At 42.4% G+C, this 24,330-nt stretch overlaps 1 long non-coding RNA gene across 1 annotated transcript in view; it reads left to right on the top strand.

Annotated features, from left to right (window-relative positions):
• The window catches only part of LOC116636793, a 90,388-nt gene extending 72,995 nt beyond the window's left edge, over window positions 1-17,393 (top strand). Inside the window, exon 3 of the long non-coding RNA XR_004300395.1 lies at window positions 11,538-17,393. This is a non-coding gene — a long non-coding RNA (uncharacterized LOC116636793). The remainder of the gene's footprint in view (window positions 1-11,537) is intronic.
• Window positions 17,394-24,330: the final 6,937 nt, after the last annotated feature.

Genomic DNA, 24,330 nt, shown 5'->3' on the forward strand with positions numbered 1-24,330 from the left:
ACTGAAATAAGAAACTGTAGGAAGAGTAAAGCAATAATGGGAAGGTCTTATGTGGCTAAAACATATGTAGAATTTAAGTACATAAATACAATAGCACAAAGTGAAAGAGAAGTAAATGGAGATAAATATTTTACTTTGTATAATACCTTTAACATGGTTGACTTTTTTGAATAGGTGACATTACACACCTAATCTACAGAACACAAATTCTTTCTGAGTGCAAAACAAGCATTTATCAAATTGGCCACATTATAAAAATAAGGCTGTTCTCAACACATTTCCAATGATTGAAATAGTAGTGTCTTCTCTGACTGCATAGATTTAAGCTAGAAATCCACCTCCAAAATAAATAAATAAATAAATAAATAAATAAATAAATAAATAAATAAAACCCGGGAAATAATCAGATGTCTTAACATTAGTGATAATCTTCTGAATGATGCATGGGTCAAAGGGTTACTTGTAATGAGCAGTGGAGAATATTTTGAACTAGATGGTAACAAAAATATAATATATATAAGCTTTGGGATGCAGCTAAAGCCATGCCTAGAAGGAAATTTTTAATCATAAATACATCTATTAGAAGATAAAAAAATAAGTGATTGAAATATCCATCTCAAGAAATTAGAAAAAAATTAAACCCAAAGAAAATGGAAGGAAAAAATAATAAAAAACAGATATTAATAAATTAGAAAACAAATATATAGTAGAGAAAAATCAGTACATAAAAATTCTTTGGAACGATTAATAAAATTGAAAATTCTTAATAATACTAAATGAGATAAAATGAAAGAAGCCACAAATCAATATCAGTAATGCAAAAGAGGACATCACGAAAGACCCTACAGATAACTGAAAGAAAATATTATCAACAACTTTACGCCAATAAACTCAACAGCAAAGAAAATGCACACATTCCTTTAAAAAATACAGCTTACAAAAATGGACAGGAAGAAAAAAATTAAAAATTCCAATTTTGTGAACTAAAGTTAATTCTTTATTAAAAATCTACTGTAACAAAACTCCATGCCCACATAAGTTCACTTGTAACATTTTAAAAACATTGAAGAAAGAAATAAAACCAATCCCACAGAAACTGTTCCAGAAAATAGAGAGGACACTCTTCTCAACCAGTATTATGAGGCCAGCATAACCTTGATTTCAGAATCTTTTCAATGACATTAGAAGAAAGGAAAATTATAGTCCAATCTCTTTCATGAATTTAGACACAAAAATTCTCCATAAAATATTAACAAATCAAATCCTAAGAAATATAGAAGGATAATAAAACATGAGCAAATTGGGTTTATCTGAGGAATGCAATGCTTATTTAACATTAAAGAGTTAATCAGTGTATTTGTCATATAAGTGGAATAAAAACTGTGCTATCATTTCAACAATTGCAGAAGAATCATTCGATCAAATTTAACAATAATTCACAAAAAAATTCTTAGCAAATTAAGAATTGACAAAAATTACTTAAATTAATGGATTTCTTATAAAAAACCTTTTAACTCACATCATAATTAATGCTAAAACTATTTAAACTTTTACCACTAAGAAACAAGACAAAAATACCTGCTACCACACTTCTGTTAACATTGTCCTGGAAGTTCTAGGCAGAGCAGAAAGCAAGAAAAGGAAATAAAAGCCATTATGATGGTGTATTAGGTTCCTGTGACTGTTGTAACAAGTCACCACAAATTCAGTGGCTTAAACAGAAATTTATTCTCTTATACAGGTCTGGAGACTAAAAATCCAAAATTGAACGATTGTACTCTTGGGGGACTCTAGGGGAGAATCCACTCCTTGTCTCTTTCAGCTTCTGGTAATTCCAGGCTTGAGACTGTGTCATGTTAATCTCTTCCTCCATGTCCATAGAAACTCCCCCTGTGTGTGTATCCTCCTTTTCTTCTCTCTTATAAGGACACAACATGATGGCATTTAGGGTCCATCCAGTTAATCCAGGACAATCCCCTTACCTTAAGATCTTTAATTTAATTATATCTGCAAAGGGCCTTTTTACAAAAAAAGGAATGTTTACAAATTTCAAAGATTAAGATTTGACATCTTTGGGTAGCCATCAATCTACCCTAATGGAAAATGAGTAAATAAAATTATCATCCTTTACGGCCAACATGATTTTATAAATCATTAACTAGAAAAATCTATAGATAAACTGTTAGGTAAGTGAATTTGCTGAGGTTGCTAGATACAAAGCACTATTTTAAAATTAATTGCATTTGACATACAATCAACAAACAACTAGAAAATAAACTTTTAAGAAGATATCATAAGCATTAGCACAAAAACCCACTGAGTATCTAGAACTAAGTCAAACAAGTGATGCACAACACCTCTACAATAAAATACGACCATAACTGAGGGACATCGGAGAAGGCCTAAATAACTAGAGGGGTAGATCATGTTTCACAGTTTGAAATATTCAATATTGTAAAGATGTCAGTTCTCCCTAAGTTGATCAATGGATTCAAGGCAATCCAAATAAAATTCTTCATTGCTTTTTAAAATGGAAGTTGACAAGCTGATACTTGAATGTATGTGGGAACACAAGGGGCCAATAATAATCGAGATAAGCTTGAAAAAGAGCAACAGCAATGTAGTTCTTAGACTACCAGACATCAAGATTTAATATAAAACTGAAGTAATTAAAATAATGGTATGAGTAATTAAGATATACTGGCATACTCAGGGGAAAGAAAGTCCAGAAAGAGAGCAGCACTAACATTACTCTTTCCTTAAGTATTTTCTCCTTCCAGACTCCCACTCTCTCCTCATCCTTCCTGGCTTACCTAGTGCACTTTTTTTTTTTTAATGAGAGAATTGTCTGTACATTGATCTTAACCCTCTACTGCTATAATCTTCTGGAGGGAGAGTAAAAAATCTACTACCCTTTTATATATAATAAATGCTAGCCCCCTCTGTAATTTCACTCACAGAAAGGAGACCCTGCAGAGAACCTTCTAGATGATCCAATCCAACTTACAGTCTTACTAAAGAGCAAACTTCAGTTCTGAGAGGTAGAGAGACCTGCCAGAGTAACATATGTAGGTAATGGAGGAACCAAACCTGGAGTCTGGGTAAGAGAAATTCTAAGCTGACGGTCAGGAAATTCTAATATCTCTGGCTCCCTATGAAAAATACAAAGAATATACTCTAACCCTGTATTAAAAAATAGCCTTTGCTCTTTGTCTATTTCTTAAAATATTGCGATCTGTTTTCTATTAAGATCTGGCAAGTCTCATCAGAATGGATTTTCATTTATAGAGTCAATCCTCCGGGGAAGGAGTGGGATGGAAGGGGAGACAGGAACGGCAACTCCAGCATCTCTGAGCCCTCCCTGCTCTCTTTACACTAAACCTTGAGCAGAGAAGACATCTTGACAGGTGCTCCTGGTCCTGCTGTTGGGGTGGGCAGATGAGGAATGATAAGGCAGCACCTGCTACAGAAGACAGGAGAAGAAGGAGACGCCAGCAGTTGACTGTGAGCTGAAAGAAGGTGAAGAAGTTCCACCTTGCGGGCCACAATCTGAGTTCTGAATTGATTTCCCCTTTGAAATCCTATCGCGTATGAAAGTTCATTTCAGCTCTTCATAAGGTGTCATTGGAAGGGCCATAATCCAGACCTAAGGATGGTGTTAACAGACAGTGGTCCTACCTCTCCTCAGAGGTCAGTGCTGGGGGACAGGAGTAATCCGAGAGCACTCTAAGGGAAAGGAGAATCTTGGGGAACAAAAGGAGCCACCTTAATGGCCTGCGGACCCATCTGAGCCAGAAATCTCTTTCTATTGCTCACTTTTCTCTACTACATGAATTAAGATTTATCTTATGAAGGAAGTTACTTGTATCTTCTGCTTCCTCTGGAAGCCTTCTGCTTCCTCTGGCATGTGAACCATTGTGCTGGGAAATCTGACCTTACTTCTTCCCATGTCTGGTCATACCTTTCTCTTATCAGAAAATTGGTCTCCTTAATCCATGGGAGATTTGTTCACAAATAGGCAATCCAACTTTTCACAGGCCAATTTTCTGTCTCTCTCTCTCTCTCTCTTTCTCTCTCCCCTCAGGCTTCTGTCACAACTTGAAGTTCTCTGGTGGGAAATGCATTTGCATCTGGTGGCTGTGAAATGCACTGCCAACAATCAGGTGGGAGAGAGAAGAGCTGGGGCAGGTATCCCAGCACCAAGAGGCCCAGACATCACAGATCCTGGCAGTATTTCAACAGGAACAGAGAGAGACTTCCAGAGATGGGAAACAAGACTCTTCCAACTAGGAAAACAAATTTAGTTTAACCTTAAGCTCCAAATCACCACAGCTAGCTGCCTCAGAGAGTTAGCCAGGCTCTCTTAATGGAAATAACTGGTGGACAAGGGTTAATATCTATACCCTCAAAATCTCATCTGTCTCTGCCATGCTGGACAGGTCCATGTCAAGACAAGGTAGCCATGGGAAGAGAAAGAGCCTTATTTTTCTCTCTCACCTCTCCATAATGCCCTGTTGTGTCTGGGAAGGCATGGGGATAGAAAGTATGGTGAGAAATTTCACCACATCAAACTGTCTCAATCCCCTTTTTAATAGCTGTTATGGAAAATGGAGGAAGTGTTTAAGCCCTGGGTCCATATGTTTTAAAAAATAATTATAAAATAAGAGAAATATGCATTTCATGCATGAAGCATTTTAAGACACTGGAGTATGGGGCGCCTGGGTGGCTCAGTCGTTAAGTGTCTGCCTTCGGCTCAGGTCGTGATCCCAGGGTCCTGGAATCGAGCCCCATGTCGGGCTCCCTGCTCGGCAGGAAGCCTGCTTCTCCCTCTCCCACTCCCCCTGCTTGTGTTCCCTCTCTCTCTGTCTCTCTCTCTGTCAAATAAATAAATAAAATCTTTAAAAAAAAAAAAAAGACACTGGAGTATGAATTTCACAAAAACCCACGCTTAGGTCAGAACACTGGTTGGCATTCATCACTTACTATAAACCTTGATGTTAGTGCCTGGATTCCTGGGGATCCTCTGTCTGCTTCAGCAGCCTCTGCCAGCTTTCAGAGTTCACAGCTCTCTGGTGTCACAATGTCACATTGTGAGAGAATGTGTCATTCAGTACATACTCCCATAGTCCTTGGTACAGCCCATGGTGAAAATGACCAGGCGATATGTTCTGTGGCTTCCTTTTGTTTTTCCTTTGGAAAGATTTCAGGAGAGATTTGGTAGATTTTTTTAGGAATCATAGGCTTTTGGGGGGAAAACAGTGTGATCACTTATTTATTGAAACATTAGACAGTAGAACAGAATGTCCAAGGTGACAAGTCCTAGGGCTAGCCTGCCTGGCTTTACTTCTCATTGCCATTAATATCCAGTTGTGTGGACTTGGGTTGTCTATGTCTCAAAAAAATCTTCATACATGATAAAATGGGGATCATAACAGAACTTGGCTTCATACAATTATTGTATGTAAAGGAACACATTGCTGATGAGTACATATTGGCTGGTAGCATTAAAAACTTAAGAGTTTCTCAACATCCATGTGGGAAACTGCCTTTTATCTGTCCTTTTAAAAATAAAATGCTGCCGTTCCTCAAAAGAAAACCTTAGTTAAATTTAGTATGTTTCCTTCTGGTCTTTTTATGACATAGATCAAAAAATCACACACATAGTTGTAAATTTGCTATTAATCCCAATCAAGGAGATGCCTTGTAAACATAAATGTACTGGGCGGCCCTATGTCATCTTGCTTGATGCACTGTCCAGAGTGGTCTCTGTGGTCATTCCGTGGAGCACTCCTGCTTCCTCAGCCAGAGGGCAAGAGCCCCAGGGGGCATTTTTACCAACAATAGATCTCTCATTTTTATAAACACAGGTCTAGGCATATGATAAATTCTCAATAAATAGTTATAGAACAGGATTGCGAAACCATGGGGTTATTTATTATTGTTACAGTAGTAATATTGAAAACTCTAGATAGGGAAGGACCACTAACCTTGTTTGCTGGAACGGCTGATGTTTCTTTCCTTTTTTTTTTTTTAAGATTTATTTATTTACTTTCAGGGGGGAAGGGACAGAGGGAGAGAGAGTCTAAGCTCCATGCTGAGCCCAACACTGGGCTCAATCTCACATGACCCTGAGATCACGACCTGAACCAAAACCAAGAAGAGTCAGATGCTTAACTGACTGAGCCACCCAGGTGCCCCTTGAACAGCTGATGTTTCTAAGGGACAGTTACTGTTAATGAATTCAAAGAAGAATCCCAAGTGCTACCTTTTGAGGATAACTTTTGGTCCCATTAGGGATAACATCAAAGTTTAAGAGCTGGTTTGGAAATTTTTATAGAGGACCAAGGATACTTGAGTAGCCCAGACCAAAGATGGCTGCTGATTATATTCCTTAAGGGCCCAGCTGGAAGAGGGTCACAGGTGGTGGGATGGTGGAGGAAAGGTCCATCTACTCAGTTGGCCCCATCAGGTGGGGTGGTTGTCATAGTCTGGTTGATCTCACCTTGGATACTCTCCCAGGACTGGCTCTCACAGCGAAGTCAGTGTTTGTCTTTGAAGCCCACGTCCTCATCCTCTTCTGGGTGGTAAACTTACTCCTAGACTTGCTGAGCTACTTCTGCTCTATCCAGAGTTGACTTTAGGAAATCAGCCTTTGTTTGCCATTGGTGTGTCACTAGGAATGAATCACTGTGCTCCCCCCCCCCGGGTGGCTTAATTTTTGAAGCCTCATCTATCATTGTGAGAAAGGTATTTCTGGCTCCCATGTCAGGCAACAGGGAAGGGAAGACTGGGGAACATTAGATCCACCGCAGGTCCTGGACTTGTACTACAAAAATGGTCACAGCACAATGCTGCCCTTGCTCTTATTTTCCCCAATGCTCCTGGAACTCTCTTCCTAATAACCCTGACTTCAGTATTCTTCTTATCTTCTTTTCAACTATGGAGCGGCACGAGTGGATTTTCTTATTGGATCTTTACAGTAATTAGTACAACTGGTAGGGAAGAGACTAATTATCTCCATTTCACAGATGGAGAAATTAAGATTTCAAAAGAACTGTCAAAGCTAAGGTACCTAGAGTTTAGTGGCAGAGCCAGGAGTAGAAGCCAGGTGCCCTGCCTTGGGCCCAGAGCATTCTCCTCAGAAGCACACCACCGTGGGGAGGTGGTGTCTGAAGTTAGGACCAGTAGCCCTTTCTTGGGGCTGGGTCTTTCTTGCCATTCAAGTAAGGACCAGACTTTGGTGGAAGAGGTTGTTTGATCCCCGTGAGCTGCCACCCACCTCCACAGGTCTGCCCACTGGTGAGACAAGAGGTGTGGGGCGGGGTGGGTGGTCAGAGTGGCTGTACTTGGCCTCTGCTATCACCAGTCCCTGAGGCAGTCCAGGACTTCTTTCTAGTGGAGCTGAACATTTTTTCCCCCAACAGTCCAGAGAAATAAGGTTTTATATGTGCAATCTTTTTATTTTTTTTTAAAGATTGTATTTAGTTATTTGAGAGAGAGGGGGAGAGAGTACGAGCAGGGGGAGACGCAGAGGGAGAAGCAGACTCCCCGCTGAGCAGGGAGCCCAACTCAGGACTCGATCCCAGGACCCTGAGATCATGACCTGTGCTGGAAGGCAGACGCTTAACCGCCTGAGCCACCCAGGTGCCGCTATTATGTGCAATCTTACATGTCTCTCTAGTAATCCCAAGTCAAAATTCACATTTTTCTAGTCTATATTTACTCTTTACTCCCTTTTATTGATATTTGGTTGTCAAGGTATCATTGCTATTGATATGTGCTGAGGGAGAGGGGCTATGGAGACAATCTCCTGGGTGGGTTATGTTGATATGGGGTGGGGGGGAGGTTACTTGTCCTAATCTGTCAGTTCTGATGCTGATAAGGTAACAAGAGCCATTACTCTCTTAGTATTTCCTTGACTACATGCCCTTGGTGTCAAGCACAGATAATATATTTAATGTGTAATAAGAGTGTTTCTATCATATATATTTTTTAAAGATTTTGTTTATTTATTTGTGAGAGAGAGAGAGAGAGAGAGCATGAGCAGGGGAGGGGAGGGGCAGAGGGAGAAGCAGACTCCCCGCTGAGCAGGAAGCCAGATGCAGGTCTCGAGTCCAGGACCCCAAGATCAGGACCTGGGCAGAAGGCAGACGCTTAACTGACTGAGCCACCCAGGCACCCCATATCATATATTTATATGTACATATTTATCCTGTATACAATATTTGTGGAATTGATTTGAATTGAATTAAATTAAAAAAAATATGGTGTAAGGGCTATAACAGACATTTGATAGGACTACTTATACTTCAGAATAGAATAAATTAGTCCATATTAAATTAGTCCTCTATTATACATTATATGTTCAATTGCTCCTCTGTTATAGGAGGATCCATCCTCTTGTAAGTGTGAAGACAAAGGAGATGGTAGCATATGGTCACTAGGAGTATCAGGTTTGGACCCTGACACTCTCAGGCTTAAATCTGTTTTGACACTTACAGCTATGTGGCCGTGATCAAGGTAACGAATTTTCATCAGTTTCAACTCTGCCATCTGTAAAATGGGTATGATAACAGCCCCATCCTGTAGGTGAGATAAATTCAGAGTTCATGTAAAGCACCTGGAACAATGCTCAATAAATATTAGGTATTGGTATCATTCCAATTAACTGGATGAGAAGACAATGTGGGGGTGGTTATGAAGTGGGAGACTCAGAGAAGTCAGAATAGACAGACTTTCCAGCAGCTCTTTCAAGGACGAGCTGCAGGGGTGGGAGTCTGCAGATAGACGGTCGGTTCTGAGTCTATTTCAAGGGCCCGGGATGATGAACAGGGCTTGAACTTGAACTAAGCTGGTGCCCAGTTCAAGTGGTGGTGAGGACGGGATGGATTTGAGAATTCTTTAGGAGGTAGAATCAGAGGGACTTGGCGGTGGGGAAGGGAAGAATTGAGAATAACTCCTAGGTTTCAAGTCTGGGAGCCTGGATGGTGTCATCAACAAAAAGATGCTTTGTGAGAGGAAATGATGAGCTCAGTCCTGGCCCCGTTCCCCTCCAGGTGCTGTGGGATCCACAGGTAGAGATGGCTATAGTCCATGGGGCATGTGGCTCTGGGTTTCTGCTTTCTCTGTGTCCTTCAAAAATAAAGACAACATTTGGATAATATCTGCATAGGAGTAGTAGGGAAACCATGTTTGTGTGAATATCACCCAGGGATAATATGGAACAGACTTTCTCAGTTTTGACACGATTGACATTTCAGATGGGAGAGTTTCTTGCTGTGGTGGTGAGGAACTGTCCCGTGCATTGTAGGATGTTCAACAGTGCACCTGGCCTCCACCCACTGGATGCCAGGAGCATCCCCTCTCCCTAGGTACAGAAACCAAAAATGTCTCCAGAAGTTGCACAATTCCCCCAGTTGGGAACCACTGGCTAGAAGAAAGGCAAGAGTCCAAGGAACTGAACCCTGAAGTCTACCAACATTTTTTTTTAAAGATTTTATTTATTTATTCGACAGAGACACAGCGAGAGAGGGAACACAGCAGGGGGAGTGGGAGAGGGAGAAGCAGACCCCCCGCGGAGCAGGGAGCCCGATGTGGGGCTCGATCCCAGGACCCTGGGATCACGACCCCAGCCGAAGGCAGACGCTTAATGACTGAGCCACCCAGGCACCCCTACCAACATTTAAAAGGAAGACAGAGGAATCAAAGTGTGAACCATCATCGAAAGAGGAGAGTTCCAAGAAAGAAGTGTTTGGAAAGTCCACCTCTTCGGAGAACAAAAATCTTTGAATTTGGTGCTAAGGAGGTGCTTCAGGACCCTCTTCACACAACTGACCGGGGACTGGGGCTCGAAGATGGAAATAAATGGAAGGCATGGGAGAGTCAGGGAAAGTAAACTCTACTTTCAGTAACCTTGAGTAAGAAATGAAGGCGTGAGGAGCACAGTAATTAAAGGGGTGGAGCGTGAAGTGAGTGTCTTCTAAGGAATGAAACCTCTTACGTAGTGCTAGTTGGTGAACGCTTTGAAGGCAACGACCATATCTTCCTTCTTTTTGACATGTCATCCTGGATTTATAGAAGAGGCTCAAGAAATATATGTCAGTTAAATCAGGGACTTGTTTTGTACTCTTCCTTGGATTGTGGATATTTTAAAACAGCTCCAGGAAGAAAGTGATGTTTAACACAAAAGGATGAATCACAAATGGCAGAATTTCAGACATGAGTCAGAGATGTTTTGGGTGTAGACTTGCCTTGTGTCCTGTAACCATACCACCTATTCACCTCACATTTCCCATATGAACCGATTGTTCTTTTCTTTGCCAACCAGACTTCGTTCCCTAACTCAAGCCATGGGTAATCATTTCACCCTTGACTAATTGACGGTGACAAGTGGCTACTAAATTGGGCAGATAAGGAGAACAAATTTTGTGTCCTTGTTTTTCCTGGACTCTTCGGGCTGGGCGAGATTGGAATGTTCCCCTGGATTGAATTGCACAAAATTGTACTGTCAGTCTTAAGGATGTCTGCCTGAGCTAATGAGATGCAAATAGTGACACATCAGAAAAAGAGCCCAACTGAAAACTTCATAACTTATAATGTTGTCCTAAGGGCGGCAGCAGAGTACATAAAAGGAGAGGGAAAAAGAACACAGCTTGCAGAATGACTTTTGAGTGATGAGTTGTTGGTTTATCTATAGCTTATGAACCTAATCTCAGCCTCAAAAGATGAATGAGAACAGATTCTGAGAAAGGAAATCTCTTATTCGAAGACGCGGAATTGTCATTTTGGAAAGCCACAAAGGCGAAGTTTATTTTCATTTGGTTTTGACCTCAGTTCGTGTCTTCTCCCCCAGAAGAACTCATAACCAGAAATAGCTTTTTGTTTTAAATTTGGTAACCAATATCACTTACACCAAGAACCATCCCAGACCATAGCCGCGGAGAAGCAAGGATTGATTGAGGTCTTACTTATTACTCATAGCCGTGAGTTACAGCACTCAGCAACTCAGCACTCAGTTACAGCACTCAGTCTGCCTCCTAGCAGTAGCTTGGTTAATGTGTGTTGAACTAACAGGGAGTGATTTTTTTTTTTTTAACTGATGCAGTTTAAAGTCGGATTTTGAATCTCTAATTTGATTTTACATAAAAATTCAGAAAAGTCAGCCTAGTATCTGGTGACACCATTGCTTTGAGGAGAACAGCTCTTAGGTAAGCCCCAACTTTTGATGTATCGCTAAACAGCGAGCTTAATCAGAACGCCTTTCTTGAAGCCCATATGATAAGCAGTGAAATGCTAATTGAAATGTACTTTCCCCAGTGAACCACTTAACAATTTATATAAATATCAAAGCCCCGGGCTTTACTGTCAGTCTTTGTTTTGGAATGAGAAATTTATAAAAAACATATGTTTCCAACTGTCATTGACAAAGCGTTCTGAAAATATGGCCACTGAATCACATCCGACTTTTCTTTCTGCAGACACCAAACTAGTCAGGGTGCATTTCTCTGTTAATAACATCTTTTTTTTTTTTTTTCCAGAAGGAATCTACTCTGCACTGGGGTTTCATTACCAAATTCCGGGGAGCTGTTAATAATGAAGCCGGTGTCGAAGAAAAGAATGGCCAGGGAGAAGGAGATAATGTATTTGAAATTCTAATTCTGAAAGATGAGAAAAAGGAAATCAGTTGTGAGAGAATGGTAATCCTAACGAAAAATATGGTCTCGAGGCAACCATTAGACGGTTGAGTCTGGGTCCCTTTCATGGGCCAAGTTCTGTGATTGGAAGTGAAATCCTTCCCAAATCTGAAGAGCTTCCTGCATGAGTTGGGAGAGGGACAGTCAGACTGCAATCCTAAGTCTGGCTCGCAGAAGGACTTGGGAGTTGAGCGGAAAGTGTGAAATCCTACAATAACTGTATCATTGTGCCAGACAGAGCCTCTTTTGTCTCCTTAAGCTATCTGACTTTCCCATAGGGTTCCTTTCCCCAAACATGCCACAAATCGTGTTGCTTAATGAAAAATGCCACTCAGGACAAGGTAGCTTTCACCAACGGCCATACGTGGTGGACATTCTAGTAATTCTAGTCCTATGGGAGAGCAGGCCAGGCTTAGGCAGCTTGGGAAAATGAGTTCTGAGAGTGGCACCCAGGGAACTGCCCGGCTGGTGGGGCAGAGGGAACGGGTCATATGTCAGCCCATGCCCTCCGCGAGCTTCTCCAATGCATCTCGAAAATGCCACGGACCCTGAAACCCATGCAATCGTTTTGTTTCTGGTCTACGTATAAATCTTTTAATTGCATGTCCTAAGCCTTGAGACATTTATGTGGAATTGTTTTGGGGGGGAAAAAAAGGAAAGGAAGGAAGAAAGGAAGGAAGGAGGAAACTTGCTGGCAGTCAAGCGATCTGCATTTCATTTCAATTTAGATAGTTTTGCTATACATTTTTTCCCAAGGTTTCCTGGATTTCAATAATATATCTTTCATCACCAGATCACCAAAAACTGGTTGTGTTGAGCTGTCCTTGGGGCTTTGGAGTGCATATCAGGGATTACTTTATAACTGGGAACTTATGAATTGTACTGGGTTTACAAATGACTTGTTTTTCTCAGTTTAATGGTCAAACCATGAAACTGATAACGTATTGATGGAAGGGTATGTGTATGATATGTTAATGGGTCTTTGAGAACAGGATTAAAATGCAATCAAAACACACACACACAACTAGTTTTAAATAAGACATTTGCTGGGTAGATGAGCTCTGACTGCCATGGATTGCAGGCTTTAAAATGTCCATTTTAATGTGTTCTTATGTCTCTACCCTTGACACCCCTATCCCACCTACTTTAAGAGCTTGGGGGTTGATTAAAAATTTTTGGCAGCTATCATTTGCCATTGCAACCCAAGCAAGGCATTGTACAGCCCAGTGGACTGCTGGCAAGAACCAGTCCTGAGCTCCAGTGTTCGCTGACGTGCATGGTGGAAGTCACTGGGTGCTGAGGGTGGTAGGCTGGGAAGGGCAAGGGAGCATGGCACCTTTCTGAGCACATCTGTTTTATTTCCCATCAGTCTGATGGCTGTAGCAGGGCATAGGGGCCCATAGGTGGGGGAGGGGGGTTTCTATAAAAGACATGTTTGGATTTCCGTTTTATTGGAATGAAAGACCCTGCGTTTGCCAAATTGCAAGCTCATAGAGCTTCCTGGGCCGGGAGCGGGGAATTCAGCTGCAGCCTTTGGAGTGGAGGTGATTTATGGCCGGCAAAAGGAAGAGTCCAGGTCCACACAGTGAGGGAGTTGGGAATTGAGAAGGCAGCCCAAGAAAATGTAAGCAGCACTGGAATGTTCCTGCCTCTCCAAATGCTCTCTCGGTATAACATTGTGAGGAGTTGGGTGTAAACGAATCAGAAACATATGGATTAAACTTCCCTCCAAATGGGGGAAAGAGTGGGAAACAATGATTGTCAAACTGGGGGCGTGGATGATTCTAATGTGAACTCACTTGAAAAATATCCCAGCTGACTGACAGATGAAAGGTCTCCCCGTGATGGCCTCTCTCCAATTTTGGAGGACAGTTACACTGAAAGCTGATAGTCGAAACTGCTCTATTATTCCTGAGATGATAGATGTTCTCGCATTCACGGCCTGTCCCCTCCTGCACCCTCCACATCCAAGGCCACCTCCAAACTGTAGGGTCTTTCCACTGTCCTCTTAGGACCCCCCTTGGCTGCCACTCCTCTTACCTTTTTAGGTTCCTTTTCAGCACAGTGATTTTACTGGTAATTTCCCCCCCAAAGATAATGGAATAAAAATGAGTGTTGTTTAAAGTTGCAGCATCATTTCGCTGCCACATGCATCCTATGCATAACAATTTTGGTTAATGTTTAAAAAAAAATTGGAAATTTCATTTGGAGAGTTTGTAGTTCTGTGAGGTGTTACTGGGATGCTAAAGTGATTCTTGGGATGAGATGCCCTAGAGGGAAGGTTGGAGGAGTGAGAGACGGAGGATTCCGCAGGTAATCTGAATCCGAGGCTGAACATAGCTATGCGGTTCCACACCGGCATGGAATAATCGTCATAACATTTCTGGGCTGCTGAAAATGCTCTGGGCATGATGCTAAGATTTCAATGTGTCCTCTGAGAGTAACTCTGGGAGCAAGTGTGTAGGATACCCATTTTACAGATGGGAAAACTGAAGCACAGAGATGTCAATCACTTATTTATGTGTACAAAGCTCATAGCACACAGGAGGATTAGGGTGAGGTTCCTCAGTTGCAACATTTAAGAGAGGGCCCCCAAACTAAGGAATCCAGATAAATGTTATTTATTTTTTGTTCTTTTTCTCAGTTTAGTTAAAAAAATTTTTTTATTGAAGTAGAGTTGACACACTGTGTTACATTAGTTATATTCGTTCCAGGTATACCAGATAAATGATATTTAAAAGTAAGATTTTTTTAAAATTGAAATTCAAGCAAAATAATTTGCATTGAGCATGTTATCACAATTTTAAAGAAGAAAGACTGTGACCTTGCACTTACACCATCCCCACCTCCCCCTTCACCCCAGTCTGGGCCCTGGTGCTCACAGCCCCATGGATGTAAGAAATCGGGACCCCACCCTGCTCCCAACAAGTGTCTCCACCACCCACCAACGCCCCCATCCCTGGTGCCCAGGGCCTCGGAGCGACGAAGTCAGAAGCGAGAGAGGGTTAAGCGGACTAGGGGTGAAGCAAACACAACCTGTCGCTGAGGGGAGGAAAACCATTGAACCCAGGCGATAGCAAAGTAATGAAGTGGGAGGGACCAAGAAAAGAACTTGAAACCAGAACTGCCCAGGGTTGTGGAAAGAAGCGAAATTGGGTAGGGAGTGCACTCAGGGGCTGGAGGAACTGTTGGGGTTTGTAGTCCTGATTGTTCCAGACTTCCCACCTCGCTGAGCGGGGCAGACAGCATAGTGGGGTCAGGGCAGGGCTCCACAAAGTCCCTGCATGTGAGCATGCCGGCGGGGTGGGAGGGCTGTAGGCTTTTGGGGGGGAGGGGCGAGGCTGGGAGAGGTTGAGGAAATGGGCAGTGAGGTCTGGAAGGGAATATAGGGGAACTGTGAGTTGTCAGCAGGGAGAGGAGCCAACTTCACCCCCCTCACTTCAGAGAAGGACTCCTGGGGAGTGTTTATAACCAAACAACTCATTCCTCTCCACCACAGTGGTAACTACTGTGCTTCTCTTTAGAGATGGGGAAACTGAAGCAATGACCATTCAATCACTTGCCCAACTCACATTTCCCATGAGGTAAAGGTGGATTGTGAACTCCGGCAGGCGGCTCCACTGGTCTGGACCCCCTCGTGGGACTAAGAGAGGTCAGAGCAATGTGGAAGACCAAGAAAGGGAGTTTAAAACTCTCAATCCCTCCCCTGGAACTGTCCTGGGTGAAATCTTACCCCCTGTGGAAAAATCCCCCAGGGGTCAGGGCTGGGGATGCATCCATTAACCCTGCCCTGATTTCCCATAGAGTGATGATTAATAGATAGACTCTGGCAGCAGGGAGACCCAGACTGGAGTCCCCTTAAACTCACTTTCCTCATCTGTAGAATGGGGTAGTAATCCTACCCACACAGAGCAGTTGTGAGGAAGAAACAAGAAAACACAGGTGAAGACAGAAGATCTTTAGTAACCTGAGCTGCTCCGGTATGTGTTAATGTCATTAGGGGTTGGATAATCATCACTGAATATCATCTGCCATAATTATTATACCAGAAATAATAGCAGTAATAATAGCTAATGTTTGTAGAGTGCTTACCATGCTCTAGGCACTGTATTCCCTCCTTTCATCCTTTACCACTGTCTCAGAGGTAAATACTGTGCTATACTCATTTTATTGTTAAATTAGTCTGAGTGCTGATGTTGTAGGCACTGGTTGACCACTGTGGGTTTGTTTCACCACTGATCACATTTTGAGATTTAGGAGGCATTTTATAGTGAAGTTGTCTTAGCAGAACAAATTCAGTGTCTGCCCACCCTCAGGACTCAGAGCAGCCCTCGTTCCCTCCGTGGGGTCCCCTGTGACCAACACGGTCTGCTGTGGTCCCTTCCAACTGTGAGCGATCAGTCCACCTTCCTGGGATAGCCGTACCTCAACTGGCCGGGACGGAGGTGCGGTCTTGTCATTGCTCTTGGACCTCCTTCTCTTCTATTTGTGGATGACCTGGGGTGGACACTCTGTCTCACGTTACTTTGTCTCCCTTACACCCTCAATGAATAAGTGAACAAATGGTATACCAGAGAATATTCCATGACTTACTTACATCTGTTCATGTTTAGCTAAAAGTAAATGTGATTTCCATTCTCAATCAACTATGAGGGGAATCGGTGGTTCTGTTCTGTTTTATTGGTGGTTTCATGTCCCTCTGCCAGAAAAAACACTACCACCCTCCATAATCCTATGGTGCTTGCCTGGGTAACAGTGCATTTGAGTATTTGTCTTTCTAATCGTTATTTCATGGGAGACCTTAGAACGTACGCAAGGGAGAATGGCAGGGAAGATGTCAGAGAATTCAGTTCATAGCTCCTTGGCCCAGTGATATGATGTGTAAATAGCTCCTTGAGTTTTGGAGATGTCAGCATGCTGAGTGCATGACAGGTAATGAAAGAGGATTGTTCCCACACATTGTTTTTATGGGCTCATTGGCTCCAGTTGTGGAATAATAGAAATAAATCCTGTTTGAAAACATAACATTGTGCTTCCAGGTAGACTTAGCACCTCGAGAACAGTCAGTGCAACCTGCAGCCTGGACAGGGATGAGCACTGGCTTTTATATCGTCTTGGGTAGCAGAAGTCTGTGAGGGATGAAAGATAAGGAGCCTATGTGGTCCCATTTCCCACTCTCTTATCTGCGACAGTCATCACTAATCAATTATAGCAGATTTTCCCACTTTGCCCAGTTCAGTTTCAGAATTTTCAATAAAGTGTTCTAGGCAGTCATTCCCAATCAGATGGTGTTGGAATGAGAAAGGAAACTTATTTGCCAACTATGTTCTTTCTATAGGCAGGTTCATGTTGAATTTAGTATTGTTTGGTAGCTAAAGTGAGTTTGACTCTTAATGGTGGAAAGTATCATCTATGTACTATATATTTGACTTTAAGAATGTTACTTAAATTTTTTTGAGCCTTGGTTTACTCAGCTCTGAAGTGGAGAAATAATGGTAAATCCTGCAGGGCTATTGGAGTGATTTATAAAGTTATACACTTAAAGTGCCTAGCAGAGTACTGGGCCATTTAGTTAATTATGGCTCCTCTTATGACTGGCTTTGAGCCTTGAAGAGCTTGAGATTCCACTTGGTCTGTGAAACTGCATCTAGACTGAATCCTGGTATATTTTTTTAAGATTTTATTTATTTATTTGACACAAAGAGAGAGAGAGAGAGTGAGATCAGGAACACAAGCAGGGGCAGAGGGAGAGGGAGAAGCAGGTTCCCAGCTGAGTAGGGAGCCTGACACAGGGGTCGATCCCAGGACCCTAGGATCATGACCTGAGCCGAAGGCAGACGCTCAACTGACTGAGCCACCCAGACGTCCCTAGACTGAATCCTGTTTAAACCTTTCCCTTTTGGGGTCTGACTCTCAGATGGTGAGAAACTTCATCTGCTTCCTTCCTCAACCTCCTTGTAAGTTTTACAAATACCTCTGTGATAATACAAACTGGCAGATTCTCTCACAATGGTTTTCCTTCAAGAGGGCATGACTGTTGGGATTGGCACAGAGATTTGAATTTAAGGTAGTGACACCAATCATTTGGATAAAGTTGAAAAACTTACTCCAGTAATGATACTGCTATTGCCTGTCACTGTCACCATGTTAATGGCCTTGGGATTGGTCACCTATTCCTACCACACAACAGTGCATTCTTCACACAGTTCCAGTGTGTTTTAAAATGCAAATCTGACAAGTGCCATTCTCCCCCTTAGAGATTTTCAAAGGCTGCTTTACCAGTCAGCGTTCTGGTAGGAAATGGTGAGCTCACTCAAATGGTAAGCAGGGGAGTTCAATACCGGGATTATACAAAAGTGTGGGCAGGAGTAAGGGAAACCAACAAGGAATGGGCTAGCAACAGTGGGAGCCGTCACCACCTGGAGTTTGAAGGGTACACATGAGGGAGTGGCTGTAACTCAGACATTCTCAATAGGGTGATATCACTCCCAAGGGGGAAAAATTGGTTGGGGGGTTGTGGAAAAAAATGTTCTCTTTGTATGTACAGAGCACATGTATGTGTAGAGCGCACAAACACACACATACAATACATAAACACATCTCACTGGGGAGTGATCAGGAAAACAAAATGTCTTAAAAAGTTCTGTAGGGAGGTGATAATGGAAAGAAGATTGAGAAACGCTGCTGAAGCTGCAGGATTGTGCCATCTAACAAAATCTATGACCTCACTCCTCGTCTGTCCTCCGATAATCTGCACACGCTGTCTGTGGGCAGAACCCAGCTAGAAGCCAGAGCCCAAGGGACTTGTTGATGTAGACCAGCAGGTCTGCCTCCTGGTGCCCAGAGCAGGGTGAGGAAGGGAGAGGGGGCGTTTGGAGGGGCAGATGGAGAAGAGCCAACGGCACCATCAAGAGCTATTAGAACAAAGAGCCAAACAAGGGAAGCAAGGGCAAAAATGAACTATTGGGACTTCATCAAGATAAAAAGCTTTTGCAAAGCAAAGGAAACAGTCAACAAAACCAAAAGACAACTGACAGAATGGGAGAAGATATTTGCAAATGACATATCAGATAAAGGGCTAGTATCCAAAATCTATAAAGAACTCATCAAACTCAACACCAAAAGAACAAAGAATCCAATCAAGAAATGGGCAGAAGACATGAACAGACATTTTTCCAAAGAAGACATCCAAACGGCCAACAGACACATGAAAAAGTGTTCAACATCGCTCGGCATCAGGGAAATCCAAATCAAAACCTCAATGAGATACCACCTCACACCAGTCAGAATGGCTAAAATTAACAAGTCAGGAAATGACAGATGTTGGCGGGGATGCGGAGAAAGGGGAACCCTCCTACACTGTTGGTGGGAATGCAAGCTGGTGCAGCCACTCTGGAAAACAGTATGGAGGTTCCTCAAAAAGTTGAAAGTAGAGCTACCATATGATCCAGCAATTGCACTCCTGGGTATTTACCCCAAAGATACAAAAGTAGGGACCCAAAAGGGTACATGCACCCCGATGTTTATAGCAGCAATGTCCACAATAGCCAAACTGTGGAAAGAGCCAAGATGTCCATCAACAGATGAATGGATAAAGAAGATGTGGTATATATATACAATGGAATATTATGCAGCCATCAAAAGGAATGAGATCTTGTCATTTGCAACGACGTGGATGGAACTGGAGGGTATTATGCTGAGTGAAATAAGTCAAACAGAGAAAGACATGTCTCATATGACCTCACTGATATGAGGAATTCTTAATCTCAGGAAACAAACTGAGGGTTGCTGGAGTGGGGGGTGGGGTGGGAGGGATGGGGTGACTGGGTGATGGACACTGGGGAGGGTATGTGTTCTGGTAAGCGCTGTGAATTGTGCAAGACTGTTGAATCTCAGATCTGTACCTCTGAAACAAATAATGCAATATATGTTAAGAAAGAAAAAAAGAAGAAGAAGAATGTAGCAGGAGGGGAAGAATGAAGGGGGGGAAATCGGAGGGGGAGAAGAACCATGAGAGATGATGGACTCTGAAAAACAAACTGAGGGTTCTAGAGGGGAGGGGGTGGGAGGATGGGTTAGCCTGGTGATGGGTATTGAGGAGGGCACGTTCTGCATGGAGCACTGGGTGTTATGCACAAACAATGAATCATGGAACACTATATCTAAAACTAATGATGTAATGTATGGGGATTAACATAACAATAAAAAAATTAAAAAAAAAAAAAAAAAAGAACAAAGAGCCAAAGACTTATTTTGGCTCATGAGGGTCTGGGCATCTGGTCTCCCACCCTGCTCTCCCCTCATACCCCTTTCACTTGACGCTACCAGTTTCCCAAATATTGAGCTAGCTGCTGACTCAGGGCCTGTGCCCTTGAACATGCTGTCCCTTTGATATGGTACACGTTTTCTTCCCTCCTTCTCATCCTTCCACTCCCAGCTTAAATGCAACTTTCTCAGGGAGCCTTCCTTGACCCCCTGGCAGAAATCCATTTTCCCCATTATAATTTCTCCAAGAAGCACTCAGGGCTTCTTCTTTATAGCACTAATTATAATTGTAATTTAAATGCTTATTTGTGTAATCATTTGCTTAACTTCTGTCTCTCCCACCAGACAAAATGTTTTATGAGGTGAGAACTTAGCACATAGTGAGAGCTCAGTCAATATTTGATGAATAGATATGGGCCAGCAGGAAATAAGTACACCGAAGGCACAGAAGCTTCCTGAAGCCACTGTCTGTGTCAGAACATAGCTTTAACCACTTATTAGTTGGGTGATCGTAAGCAAGTTGCTTCACCTCTCTTTCTCCTAAACTTTGCTCATCTATGAAATGAGGATAATAATAGCTATTTCATAGGGCCGGGGAGAGAACAAATAAGTTAGTACATGTGAAGTGCTCATGAGAATTGCTCAATAAATGATATCATCATCATCATCATCATCAAAACTTCATTGTGCAATTCTATTGTTGACTGGCTGTTTGGCGGTGATATTTGCACTAGTCAGAGTGGGAGAAAAGCGTATGTTACCCTGAAGTGGTACTGACTCTTACCATATCATTTTTGGAACTAAGAACCCAGTTCTCTTGAAACCGGATCCTAAAAACCTTTTTGTTTTTCATTTGTCATATAGTTAGCATCTGGGGAAGAGTTATTTGACAACAAATCAAATTTACCCTGTAAAAAGCAAATATTCATCTTTTTGCTATTCAGATGGTACGGGAAGGCTTGTGTTGCATTGCAAGTCCTTGCTTTGTGGGTTCTTTCCCAAGACTTTGCTCTTGACTCAACACCAAACAAATTAGGGACAAAGGCGGAGAGAGGATAGTAAGTGGCATCAGGATCGCTCTGAGTTCCCAGGGGCATGGTCTTGGGGCGGTCAGAATTGCTTCCTGGGAGGTCACTGGGAGGTCACGGGGAGATGCAGGAGACACCTGAGGAGCTACTAATCCCACTGAGTGTGGGCACGGATGAAGGACCAGGAGAAGCATGCAAGGCAGGAGGAGGGATACCACCAGACGGGAGCTCTGCCGGCACCTGTGAGACCCATCCGATAAGTTCTTCTGGATGGAGCGTCTCCTGTGTGGGAACAATTTAATGAGATTGGGCATACAACACTGACTTTTGCATGCAGCCTTTTAAGGATTTCTTTCTGATGCTAGCCACAGGAGTCTTGCGCTAGTCAGAACCTTTCCACTCTGTCCTTTAAAAGTGGGAGAAAGTGAGGTCTAAAGAGGTCAAGTGACTGACCTCAAGCCATGCAGCTATGACAAAATCGGTGTGTGATCTCGAGTCTCCCTGACTCCACGTTATTGCCTTCCATGACTTTCCTTTCAATTCAGCTCTTACCTCCTCTTGTTGCCCTCTATTCAGACTGTAAAAGTTAAAATTCATTCCCATGAAGTCTTGCAAGCAAATCAACTCCATTCTTTGAGCCACACCACCTGAATGGGCATCATGACAATCACACACACACACACACACACACACACACACACGACCTGCTAGCCCAGCTCCGTTTCTGGAACCTGAGCAATGTCAGCACCATGTGTCCCTGATTTTTCCGAGTGAACCGTGCATTGGACATGGGTGGGGGCACGCATGGCCGAGCAATCACTGTCACAAAGGGAAGAATTTATGTTTGCATCTGTGTCTCACCTCTTTTCACATCTGGTCTTGGTGGGCCTTTGGGAATTTGCTGGGGAAGGGGAAGGAGAACAGTGAGGAGGGCTCTCCATACCTCGGGGGCCAGGGCTGAATAAAGATGAGATCGCCACTCTCCCACCTCAAGAGAAGCAGTGGCTTGATGTCCTTGGTCTGAATGGTTCTCTTGTCAGATATTAAGGGCCTTAGAAGCATCTCATAAGGTCGGTTTCATGGTTCACTGAGCCAGGATTTTTTTTCTCAAGGAGGGTCACCAAGGAGAAGGAGTGTATCGTATCTTTAGGGATATGTCTCAAATAGCCCTGGTTTCCCTTATTAACCAGGGGTAGATTTATTACTCACGAATCCATCTAGACCATTTTGAAATAGTACATTTCTGTATCATCTTTGAGGTAAGATCCCATTTGTTTAGCTCATGTTGATAAAGTAGGTCTTTCTTTTCCCTGTGACGCGGGTGCAGAACTCAGGGGGTGAGTAGCAAAGACCTTCTAGATATTCTAAAGGCCCATTTAATCTCTCCTCAGCCTTTATTCTCAGAGTTAAAAGGTCTGTGTTCTTTGATCAGACTTCATATGATAGTTTCTCAATCCCATTGCTTATCATACTTGCCTCCCACTTGGACCCCACCTTCTTTGGATGCCAAGGACAGAACCATATGCAATATTCTCAATATCTCTTAGATATACCACGGGCTAGGCTTAAGAAAAGGGGAAAGTCTTCCCTTTGGTCTATTTTGACCTTCATAGAAATGCTGCATATTTGGAAAATGTGGTTATTGTTGATAGGATACGTCGCCTCTCTTTGCTATAAGGGTGTAGTAGCTTGATGATATCAAGGGGTTCATTTTATCTACACGGATTATTCCCTAAATGCAGATGGGTTCAGAGTACATCACCTTCCAAACAGTATCCCTTCCACACTGATGTCGGCTGGACAGCTGCCTGCTCAGTTTCCCGGCACTGTGGGGCCATGCTCTGGTGACCACACAACCTTGTCTGATCAGTCCACTTGCTCGGCACTATTGATTTAGTTCAGTGCATGAGAGCTTGGTGTGGAGGGCACCCCACCGGCTGGGGTGAAAGACAGGCTTGCTGGCAGGCACCATCCTTTCTACAAGCATGACCCACAGGGTGTCTTGCAATAGTGTATTCCAGGCTTTTTTGTCTGCAATGCCCAGAGATGAATATATTTTACATTGCAAATCAGTTTATGCACACGAGCACACCCATACACACACACACACACACACACACATCTGAAACTAAAATTTCACAAAATAATGCTCTTATTAAGTGATTTAACAATTAAATTTAAAAATAAATTTAAAAATAAAATATAGTAGAAAACCATTCCCAAACAAACAATATTTTTAAAAGATGCTGGGTGTTTACTACTAAATTGATCTCTGACACAAACTACTGAGCTGAGGCTAGCAGATTGAAACACAATAGGTTAGTAGAACTTTTATGTGAAGGACCCAGACTTTCTCTTCATTCTTTTCCTTTTAAAATTTCGTTTCCTCCCTTCCTCCCTCCCTCCCCTTCTTTCTTCCTAGCTCTGTTTCCTTTTTGAGAAATGCTTTCGCGAAGACATCATAGTACAAAGTTAGCAACATGCCAATCTGATCGTCACTGGAAGATCTGAAATTCATTCCATTTCCCAGCCTATGACTCATATCCTGGGTCATAGGCTGTTAAGTGTCCTCAGTGTTACTGGTTGTTGCCAAATTATGCCCCAGAAATGTTACACCAATTTACCTCCCCAGCAGCAGCATATGTGGCTTCCCAAGTCTCCACATGCTTGGTAACACAGGTATTGTGAAACTTTAAACATTTTTACTAATCTGATGTGAAGTTGTTCAGAAGATCATTTCCATAATTATTAGTGAAATCGAACACTTATCTGGCAAATGTAGATCAATCAGATTTTCTTGTATGTGAAATGACTATTCATACTTCTTGTCTATTTTTTCTATTAGGTAGTGTTTTATTATTATTTTGTAGCATTTTTGTATATTCGATGCACCAAGCATCTCTATACTAAACATTTGCTAGTTAAATGAATAGCAAATATTTTTCCCTGTAGCTGAAGGTATAGGAATTGCAATTAATTTTTTCCCAGTTGTCCCAACCATACATTAAAAAGTCCCTCCATGTCTCTCTGATTTGCTAGGGCATTTCTATCACTTTACAAAGTTTTTATATATGCACGGGTCTCTAAGATTTGTACTCTCTTCTGTTGTCCTATTTCTTCATCTTTGAACAAATATTATACTGTTTTAATTGCTATACTTTCATAATAGGTTAAAAATCTGGAAGGGTAGGGGCACATGGGTGGCTTAGTCGGTTAAGCGTCTGCTTTCAGCTCAGGTCATGATCCCAGGGTCCCTCTGCCCCTCCCCCCGCTTGTGCTCGCTCTCTCTCTCTCTCTCTCTCTCTCTAAAATAAAAAAATAAAATCTTCAAACAAATATGGAAG

The sequence above is a fragment of the Phoca vitulina genome, unplaced genomic scaffold (genome assembly GCF_004348235.1).
Source record: "Phoca vitulina isolate PV1807 unplaced genomic scaffold, GSC_HSeal_1.0 scaffold1, whole genome shotgun sequence".
NCBI classification, from domain to species: domain Eukaryota; kingdom Metazoa; phylum Chordata; class Mammalia; order Carnivora; family Phocidae; genus Phoca; species Phoca vitulina.